Raw genomic sequence first — 11168 nt, forward strand, 5'->3', positions numbered from 1 at the left:
CGTTGGACCCTGGCACTTAGCACAGTACCTGATACATATTAAGCATCACTGAATTGAACATCTACTGGAGGGTCATCTCCACTGAAGTCCTAGTCTGATGCCTCCTGTTTGGAAGAAACTCTGAGTTCTTTAAATCAGCGATTCAGTTGAGACTTCTCAAATGTCCACTCTTTGCAAGGAATTGTAAATACCAATAGATATAGTCAAAGGTAAAAACAAAGCCTTCCCTTAGAGGGCTACCTTCCACTGGAGGAGAGATGACACCGGTGGTAGACTGTAGCCAGCTAGCCATTGTTAAATTCTCACTGTGAACATATGCACCTTGGAAATTGGCAAACACTACAAATAAAAGCTTGATTTATTGTTTTGTTAATTGTCTGGACTTAAGAAAGTGATGGTGAAACTGTTAGTAATAGAGATTAAACTTTAAAGGTTGTTACAAGTACAACGAAGAGGAGGAGCTGTTTGTTAAACATTTACTAAGACATCACTGGGTGAAATACAAATATAACATTAATAAATACAAAACAAAGTTATGCAAAGTAATTTTGAGGGAGAAAAAATGGGGAGGGGGGTGGAAGGTGAAGGGGAAAGATGCTGGAAAGGACTTCTGTAGCAGGTGATACAAGAGCTGTAGAGGCTTGGGGACCAACCACCCCTGCAGAGTCAGGGAGGCAGCAGATGAAAGTATGTGACGGGGAGTCATATGAAGGTTGCTGCCATGGGGCACAAGCCCTGGGCGAGTTCTACCAAGTGGGAAAGGCTTTCTTCAGTCCCCCATTTCTGAAGCTCACTTACCAAACTAGGCAAGGCTTGTGATTGAATTCAACAAATGCTAATGAGGGTGCCTCCAGTGCCCCATTATGTGGTAGGCACCAGGGAATATGAAAATAAAATCATGCCAGTCCTAAAGGAACTTCCTGTGAAAACATCTATCCCTGAAAATAGCCAAAATCCAATCTGCTAGAGAGGAAGTGCTGAGCAGTGATAAACAGGCAGCCTCTGATATGGAAAGACCTGCCTCTGTTTCATACTGGCTGTGAGACTAGGGATGAGCCAATCAACCTTTTAGTGCCTTCAAGTAACTCTTTAAAGATAACTCTGGGAACTCCCTACAGATGAAATCACAGGATCAAGATCTAAGGTCGTATGGGACCTTAGAGACCATCTAGTACAATCCTTTCATTTGACAAATGAGGAAACTTGAGGCCCAGAAAGGTTCATTTACTCCTGGGAGTTTAGGTGGCCAGGAGTCAGACCTGCGTTCAAATCCAGCCTTGGACAGTTACTCCCTGTATGACCTTAGGCCTGAGTCCATTAACCTCTCTGAGACTGAGTTCCCTAATTTCTAAAATGAGGGGATTGGACTAGACGATTCCAGCTCTAGATCTATGAACCTATGATTTTGGCAAGTCATTTAATTTCCATGGACCTAAGTGACCTCATCTGTTAAATGAGGAAGACTCAGGCCTGGAATGCTCCCCCTTCTTCTCTTCCTTGGCCTCCTTCAAGTTCCCACCTTCTACAAGAAGCCCTTCCTGATCGCCCTCAATGCTGGCACCTTCCTTCGGGGATAATCTCCAGCTAATCCAGTCCACATTTGTTTGGACAGAGCTCTGTCGTGAACAGGGGCTGTCTTGTGCGCCCAGCACAGCACAGCACCTGGCACATAAAAGATGATCTCTAAATGTTATCTATCATTATTCTTAGGCTGGTGCCTGGCACATAGTAGGTTATTAATAAATGCTAGCTATCATTATTTCCATCACTAAACCCAGTGCCTGGCACATAGTAGGTGTTTTATGTAATATTAGCCATTATCATTATAATCTTCCACTTAGACCAGTGCCCAGCACATAGTAGGCTATCAATAAATGCTAGTTATTATATTATTATTTCCCTCACTTAGCCCAGTGCCCAGCACGCAGTAGGTGCTCTATGTAACCTTAGCTATTATTATCCTCTTTGCTTAGTCCAGTGCCCGGTACATAGTAGGCTATTAATAAATTCTAGCTATAATTATTATTTCCATGGCTTAGCCCAGTGCCCGGCACATAGGGTGGCTGTTAATAAATGCTAGCTATCATTTCCAACGCTTAGGCCACACAGTAGGTGCTATACACATGATGTTTGGTATTATCATTATCCTCTTCGCTTGGCCCGGTGTCAGGCACATAGTTGGCGCTTCATAAATATTAGTTCTTATGATTATTCTCGCCCCCCTGTGCTACGCCCTGCACACAGTAGGTGCTCAATACCTGGTCCCTCCCAGCTCTAGATCGGTGCTGACGCCCAGGCCTCTGGGGGCCACTCTACACCCTTCTCTATCTCGATACTGGGGTTATTTGCCCACACCAGGCACAGCCCCTCGGGGCACTTCGGGCCCAGGTAGTCTCGGCATTCAGGGCTTCTGCTGAACATCTTCGAACAAGGTTCGGGGGCTGTGCGGCACCCGCGAGAAGCTCCATTCAGTGCCTGTTGCAACCCTCCCCTCCCCCACAGAACCATCCACGGTGGGGGGTCGGGGAAGGGGGCGGAGAGAGGGAGAGGAACGAGGACGAGAACGCGGCTGCGCTGGGCAGGAACGAGGTTGCACCGCCCCTAGACCCCCCGCCGGGACCTCCGACGCCCCGGAACCTCAGCAGCTCGGACTGGGGAGAGGCCCCGTGCCGGGGCCGCTGCCTGAGCCTCACCTTTCCGTCGCCGGGTGTGAGAGTTAGGAATCCGGCGACGGAGTCCGCGGTCCGGGACCCCCACTCCAGAGCGCGACTTCCGGCTCCCGCGCGAACCGGTTAAAAACTTTGGGGAAATCGGAAGTCCCGCCTCCCCCTCGAGCCCGCGGCCTCGGTTCCGAGCTGGCGCGTGCGCGCCGCGGAGCTGGGGCGTGGCTGCGCGTGCGCGCGCGCTGACGTAGTAGGGCGGTCGGTCGGTCGGTCAGTCACAGGCGCCGCGGGGCTCTCCGTCAGTAACTAGCGGCGGCAGCGTGTGGGTCAGCTGCTGTGCGGCTACGGAGAGTCCGCCGTGGTCGAGTGAGAAGAGGGGCGGGTGCAGACTCCGAGGCCACGGGTTCGAACCCCTCCCCTCCCCCGGGTGACCTCCAAGCGAGTCACCTGTCCCAGCTGGGCCTTAGTGTCCCCATCTGTGTAATGAGAAGACTGAACGGCCCATGAGTGTCTTAAACTTGGCGAATTTAAAACGGAACTCCTTAAGTACTCCTCCCCCAATCGGTCATTCAAATTTATCAGTCAGTCATTTGAAGACCTACTGTGTGCCGGGCGCTGGACTGCGCTGATGATACCAAGACAAAATGGAAAAAACCCGTCTAACAAACTTCTAATTTTTCAGTCTTTCAGCCCCCTTCGTTCCCATCCGGAGTCCATCCTCGGCTGCTTCTTCCAGCTCCATAACTCTTTTTTCCTATCTCAGAGACTATACCTTCCCATGCCCATCACCTCTTCTCTCCCGGACTATTGCAATAGTCTCCCAATTGTCTCCTGCTTCCAGAATCTCACCTCTGGAATCCATCTTCTCTTACGGCTGATATTCTCATAGCAATGCTATGGCCTTATCACTCCCTGTCCTCTCACTTGGACTATTTTAATTTTCTTCTCACTGGTTTATCAGCTGCAACTTTCCTCCCCTCTCCAAACAGTCTCTATGTAGCTGCCAAAATAATCTTCCCAAAGCATTGGTCTGACGATGTTCATTCCATTCTGAAGAATTTTCGGGGAGCTTTTATTGCCTCGGGATAAAGTAAATAGCTCGAGAAGGCATGTCTAAAGAACGCCCTTCACAACCTGGTTCCAGGCTACACTTTTCAGAGTCACTTCACACCATTCCTCTTCACTGTCCTCTCTTTTGCAGCCAAAGGCTATTGTTTAAACTTGACATTCCCATCCTTTGTCTTCACACCTCTCTTTGAACAAGCTGTCTCTATTCCCCCAAGGCCTGAAATGCACTGGGTCCTCCCCTCTGACACTTAGAATTTTTAATTTCCTTCGGTGTTAGCTCAGATGTCACTTTTTATGGGAAACTTTTCATGATTCCTTTACTTGTGGATTCCTCTCACTCTGAATAAACTTGCATTTATTTATCTGTACTTTGTATCTGGAGGACATAGCACAGGGATTGAATTGAGACAGTGTAGTGTACCAGAAAGAGTGCTAAACTTAGGAATCAGGAAACCCAGGTCCAAATACCAGTTTGATAAGCGGTCTCTAGACTGTGTCTCTTCTTTTTCCTGTGATCCTACTTCCTGGAAACTTCCAGCCTCCTAGCCAATCCCTGCCAGCTCTGTGCCTGTGATGTCAGAGGCAAAAAGACAATCAGACACGCCTGTTAACCCTACCCTCTAGTATAAAGCCTCTGCCCTTCTTTGGTCACTGAACTGACGTGTTTGGTGAGAAGGGATGTAAGTGATCTTGTACTGACCTCAGATGACTGAAGAGTGTGATGTAACTTGAGTGTCAGGTAAAGAGGGCTCTGATAGGATCAAAGGCTCCCTCCTTTCTTCTACATATCAAACCTTAACTCTCTTATGAGAGCAGTCCTACATCACCATTGCAGTTCTGATCATCTGCACCTGAATGTGCCATTGGCATCACAGTCTCAGTATGTGCCAAAACAGACATGTTTATCTTTCTCCCTATCCCAACCCTATTCTTACACTCCCTTTTTTTCTGTTGAGGGTACTACCATCCTTCCATTTACCAATGTTTCCAACGTGAGAATCCTTCTCATTCATTCTTCCTCAGCCCTATTATCAACCCAGTCAGTCGCCAAGTCCCTTCAGTTTTTAATTTGCAATATCTCTTGCATATATCCTCTCCTTTTCACTCACACAGCCACTACTTTCTTCAAAGCCTTGTAAGCTCTCAGCTGGACTATTGCAAAAGCCTCCCAATTGGTCTCTCCACATCCAGAATCTCTCCTATCAAATCCATCTTCTGATACAGCTACCAAATGGATAATCTGATGGCACCAATATGACCATATCACTCCCTTGTTCAAGAAACTTCAGTGGCTTCCTGTTGCCTCTAGCATAAATTTCTGGCATTTAAAGACCCTTACAGTCTGACTTCAGCCTATCTTTCCAGACTAATTTTACATTATTCTCTCTGACATACTCCAAACTCAAACTGAAGGGGCCTATTTGCAGTTCCTTGCCTCCCACCTTTGCAGAAGCAATCTCCCTAGTCGGGAATGCTCTTCCCTCCATAATTCCACATTTTGGAATCCTTAGTTCCTTCCAAGTCTCACCTTAAGTGCCTCTTCCTTCAAAAGGCCTTTCCAGATCACCCCAGTGGTTAGTGTTCTCATCTGCCCCCTCCCACCACTAGCATTTGTTAATGGATGAAGAAAATAGTAGTGTATAGAGAGCTAGAGCTTGGAGCCAGGAAGAAGTTGGACTTCTAACACACTGGCTGTTTGACCTTGAGCAAATAACCACCCCTAGATCCCTAAGCAACTCTCTAAGACTCAGTTGTAGAGAGGGTGCAGATTGGCATTGAGAGGGGAAGTTTCCTCCCCTGAGAGGTGGCTCCCTCTACTAGTGAAATCACAAGTCCTGTCCCTACCCCCTCTCATAGCTCTAGAATGGGAAGAGACTTCAGCGATCATCTCAGTACACTCATTTTACAGATAAGGAAAACTGAGACCCGAAGAGGTTAAGTGAGTTACCCATGATCACTCAGTTGAAGTACAGACCAGGATTTGAATTCAGGTCCTCTGATTCTAAACTAACACACTTCACTATGACACATGTATAGATATATATATATGAGTATGTGCACATATTTGTATATTTAGTTTATATGTACACATTATCATTTCCTTCCTCCCATGGTAGAATGTGATGATTGTCTCTATATCCCCATTGCCTAGGAAGGTGCCTTGTATATAGTAGACACTTAATAAATGCTCTTGTATTTATTTTAATTTCCTAAAGACCATCTTATCCACATCCCAGCAGGACCCTTCATCTATCTGTGTCTTTTCTTGTGACTGATTAAGTTATTATATCTATTGTTTCTGAAGACTGTGATGCAACTCTGTCTGTCCTTTACCCTGGACCCCCTTAACCTTGCCTCACCCTGACACCCTTAGGTGTTCCAAATCAGACCTTATGCTCTTCTTGTGTGTGTGTGTTTGAAAATTTTCCATTAATAAAGTGATATTACTTTTAGCGTTGATGAGTAATCTGTTTCATCTCTGGGAACCCCCAAATTCCACAACAGACTAGAATGGAGAGGGGCAGGGCTAACTCTGACACCCAGTAGTTGTGTGACCATGAACAAGTCATTTCTCTGTGCCTCACTGTACTCGTATACAAAGTGATGGTGCCTGGGCAGCTTACATATGTCATAGACATCACCTCACTTCAGGCCTCTACTTCCTTTCACCTGAACTATTTAAGTAGCTTACTATTTGGTCTCCCTGCCTCAATTCTTCCCTGTTCAATCCATCTTCCATACAAATGCCAAGTAACTTTCCTAAAACTCAGGACCATGATCATCTGCACCTCCCCCCACCCAACCTTACTCAACAGATTGCTGTAGCCTCTCTGGAATCAGATATAAACGCTTCTGTTTGACATTTAAATTTCTTCACATCCTAGCCCAGAAAGAAGACATTGTCTGACTGGTCCGTCTTTCCAATCTTTTTACACATTACCTTGGATAGGCCTTAATTTAGAAAGACCAAGGTCACCCCCTGCACCTAGGCTGTTTATAGTTATCTTGACCTTTGTCTTGCCACTGGACTCCAATGACTGGAGGAGAGAGCTAGCTTGATGACTTTGCACAGCTCACCCTCACCCAAGTCCAGTTCACTTGCAAGTCAAGACATCATGCTTGTGATGTCATCAGTCCTCTTCAAGAACAAAGGATGAACCACAACAACACATTACTCCCCTCCTTGAACTCTACTTTGTAGGCCAGCTTTACTGGCCTATTCTCTGTTCCACATGAAGAATAATCCACCTCTCATTTCCATACTTTTGATTGGGATTAGCTGGGCTGTTTTCTCCCCTGCCCCACTCCCCATGCTTTCTGGCTCTGTTCCCATATGCCTTCAATATATTCTGTGTATTCTCCCTCTTTACTTCCCCGTGGTCTCTCCCACTTTGCTCCCTCATGCCTAAAATATTCTTCCTCCTTAACTCCACCTCTTCGATTTCCTGGTTCCACTTGAAACTAAGTTCAAGGGCCACATGAAGGCTTTACTGATCTCCCACCAACTATTAGGACACTCCCTCCCAAAATTACCTTGTGTTCACATTCTATCTATGTTTGTGTTCTCTCTCCTGTTGGAATATAAGTCCCTCTGAGGCGTGTTACACTTTTTGTCTTTCCCCAGTATCTTAGCAGAGTGCTTGGCTGTAAAATAAGCACTTAATAAATTTGTATTCTTGTCTTCCTTATTGCTCTTCAGAAAGAACTTTTCAGATCTTTTGCTGCTTCTGATTCAAATAAAACTTTTGATTTCCATACTTTGCCTAAATAGGAGCAGCCAGACAATGTTTTCTACAAGCTTTTTGTTGTTGTTTTTATGAAAGATGAAAGAATGGCCCCTTCTCTGTCACTTAATGCTAGTTGAAATGGCAAAAGATTTTTGTGAGCAGTTGCAATTGACTAAGTCATGGGTGTTTTCTGAAGGATGGCTTTGGTATTATAAATTTTTAGACAAAGCATTAGAAAACTAGATTAGCTAGTAGAAAGCAATCAACAAACCACAAAATTGTGATGTATTTAGAGTGAGCAAGAAGGTTGAAGTAACTCACTGTTACAGAATAAGGAATAATATTTTCAGTGCTGGAAGTTCAGAAGACACTAAAAGAAAAAGATTCTAGTGAAATGGACAAAGTAATATAGGGAAATCCTTCAGGCCATGATACAGAAATAAAATTTGCAGAAACCTAGCTATATTCTGCTATCCGTGAAAACAGGCATTTGAACATTCCATTTTGATAATACGCAAAAGATAAGCAAATAACCTAGTATCAGGGATAGTGTTTTTTAAAAAGCAACCTAACAGGAAATGTCATCAGCATAGTCTCCTACATATTTATATTGCTGATCTATATGGCAATTGATGAGAATGGGAAACTGAAGGCTCTGAAATAATGTTATTTTTCTGTCATTATGGGAGTGCTTGTATTGCAACTATATGAATATTGGTAATCTTAAGATCATAGGTCTAGAGGTAGAAAGAGGCCCAAGGTCAAACCACCTCATTATATGTAGATGAGGAAACTGAGGCCCAGAGATATTAAAAGTGACACAAGTAGTAAGAGTCAGAAATGGTATTTGAAACCACATCTTTTCACTCTAGAATGAGTGCCAGTCTTCTAAAAAAACAACAAAAACAAAAAACAAACAAGGATATGCCAGGATGTCATAGACAGACAGAGAGATCCATCGATCGATAGATAGATACCTATTTTTTGGGAGAATTGGTAAGGAAAACATAGCAAAATATAGCAAAGCAGTAGTTTGGCTATTCAATTATTTTTATTAACCCATTGTCATATGAACACATAAAAAAGCAGTGATTATTTACACAAATAATGTAATAAAATGTGCCTACATTTTTTGAAACACTCAATATCTCATAACTATTAAAACATGGCTATGAAAGCCAGACTTGGGGCAGTGTGGCCTTACAGATTTATGAGTCATTGAAAAGGGTAGATAATTGAGATAGATCTTACTAGCAATTGGTAATAGAAGGAAGTACAGATAGACAAGTAGTTGACACCAGGAAGGATTAGGTAGTAGATACCAGGGCCTGGGGTTCAGGGCATTATTCTAATCCCTGATAAGCTCATCATCATTATCATCATCATCATCTTCATAATTTATTGCTCTTTAAGGTTTACAAAGCTCATTCTTTACAGCTCTGGGAAGTAAAGTAGTGCAAGTATGATTATTCTCATTTTAAATATGAGAAAACTGAGGTCTAGAGAGGCCAAGTGACTTGGCAAGATTACATAGCTAGTAACAACTGAGATCTGAATCTAGATTTCCTGACATGAAGTCTAGCACTCTTCATTATACCTTGCTTTAGAAAGGACAAAGTAGAATCCCTCTTCTGGCAGAAATTGGGGTAATGGGCAAAGAATCAAAGCAAAGATTCAGATAGAAGGTCTGGGACTTAGCAGAAGTAGGATAGATTAAAAAGAGGTAGCAAAAATACACAGAGGAACCATGTAAGAAAGATCTTAACATCACAATAACCACAGTGGTATGGTTACCCCGATCTAGAGCCAGATGTCCAAGAAAGTGAAGTCAAGTGGACCTTAGGAAGCATTGCTAACAATAAAACTAGTAGATATGACAGAATTCCAGCTGAACTATTTGAAATCCCAAAAGATGATTTGGCTTTACTCAATATGCCAGCAAATTTGGAAAACTCAACTGTGGCCACTGGATTGGAAAGATCAGTTTACTTCCCAGTCCTAAAGAAGGGCAAGGCTGAGGAATGTTCAAATTACCTAGCAATTATGCTCATTTCACATGACAGCAAGGTTAGGCTTAAAATTCTACAAGCTAGGTTTCAGCAATATGTTTAACCAAGAATCACCAGAGGAGCAGCTTGATTTTCAAAGAAAAGAAACTAAAGACCAAATTGCCAACATTTGCTGGATTATGGAGAAAGCAAAGGAGTTAAAGAAAAACATCTACTTCTGCTTCATTGACTACAGGAAAGCCTTTAACTGTGTAGACCACAACAAAATTTGGCAAGTCTTAGATGGAAATACCAGATCATCTTACTTGTCTTCTGAAAAGCCTATATGCAGGCCAAGAAGCAACAGTTAGACCCAAACATGGAACAACTGATAAGTTTAAGATTAGAAAAGGAGTACTACAAAGCTATATATTGTCACCTTATTTATTTAGTCTATATGCAGGGTACATCGTGTGAAATGCCAGGCTGGAGGAATCAAAAGCCAGAATTAAGGTTGCTGGGAGAAATATCAACAATCTCAGATATGCAGATGATACCACTCTGATGGCAGAAAGTGAAAAAAATAAGAAATCTCTTGATGAGGGTGAAAGAGGAGAATATAAAAGCAGCAACTGGTCCCATCACTTCCTGGCAAATAGAGGGAGAAGAAATGGAAGCAGTATCAGATCTTATATTCTTAGGCTCAAAGATCACTGAAGAAGGTGACTGCAGCCATGAAATTAAAAGGCACTTGCTTCTTGAAAGGAAAGCTATGGCAAATCAGGACAGCATACTGAAGAGTAGAGATATCACCTCGCCAACAAGGGCCATATAGTCAAAGCTATGGTTTTTCCTATAGCAATGTAAGGCTGTGAGAGTTGGATTATAAGGAAAGCTGAGTGCCACAGAATTGACACTTTTGAAGTGTAGTGCTAGAGAAGACTTCTGAGAGTCCTTTGGACGCCAAGATCAAATCAGTCAATACTTAAAGAAATTAATTCAGACTCTTTACCAGAAGGTCTACTATTGAAGATGCAGCCTAAATATTTTGGACACATGATGAAAAGACAGGATTTATTGGAAAAGACCCTGATGTTAGCAAAGATTGAAGGCAAAAAGGAAAAGGGGATGGCAGAGGATGAGATGGAGAGATCATGGAAGCAATGAACATGAGCTTGAACTGAAATCAGGAGATAGTGGAAAATAGAAGTGTCTGGCATTCTGTGGTCCATGGGATTACAAAGAGTTGGACTCATCTGAATGACAGAAAACAACAAAGGTAAGTAAAGTGGAGGTACCCGGTAAAAGTCTTCATCACGAGGGACAAGACAAGAGCCAGGTTCGGTCAGAGCGGGACTAGTAACAAGATTCATTTGTTGCTGAGCCACTCAAGCTAAGTAAGATCTAGCTGTGACTCTTGTATTTTCCTTGGCGAGGTGATGAACTGAGAATGGGACTAAGGGAATTAAGGGAACCAGTTTGTGGAGACCAAAAAACTATGGCAGGAACCATGCCAATCATTCATTACACCAACTCTGAGTTAATGCCTTATTCCTCTATCCTAATAAAAATATAGAGTTGAAATTCACAGAATGTGTATATGTGGGTCTATACTGGGTATGTAGATAAAAGTAACCTAAAATGACTATAACGTATCTGTATGTACAATCTAAGGTAGTGTCATTAAGACAAATGAATAATCTGAAGTATCATTCATGTCA

The 11168-nt window shown here is 43.2% G+C and overlaps 1 protein-coding gene across 3 annotated transcripts in view; it reads right to left on the bottom strand.

The window, feature by feature from the left end:
- NEDD1 (NEDD1 gamma-tubulin ring complex targeting factor) overlaps positions 1-2910 on the bottom strand; it is a 62333-nt gene extending 59423 nt beyond the window's left edge. The window contains exon 1 of one of the 3 annotated variants that reach the window (XM_036761018.1): positions 2694-2910. The gene's annotated coding sequence lies outside the window, so the exon portion shown is untranslated. The remainder of the gene's footprint in view (positions 1-2693) is intronic. The other 2 variants (XM_036761017.1, XM_036761019.1) reach the window with 2 other exon arrangements.
- Positions 2911-11168: the final 8258 nt, after the last annotated feature.

This window comes from Trichosurus vulpecula, chromosome 5, assembly GCF_011100635.1.
Source record: "Trichosurus vulpecula isolate mTriVul1 chromosome 5, mTriVul1.pri, whole genome shotgun sequence".
Lineage (NCBI taxonomy): Eukaryota > Metazoa > Chordata > Mammalia > Diprotodontia > Phalangeridae > Trichosurus > Trichosurus vulpecula.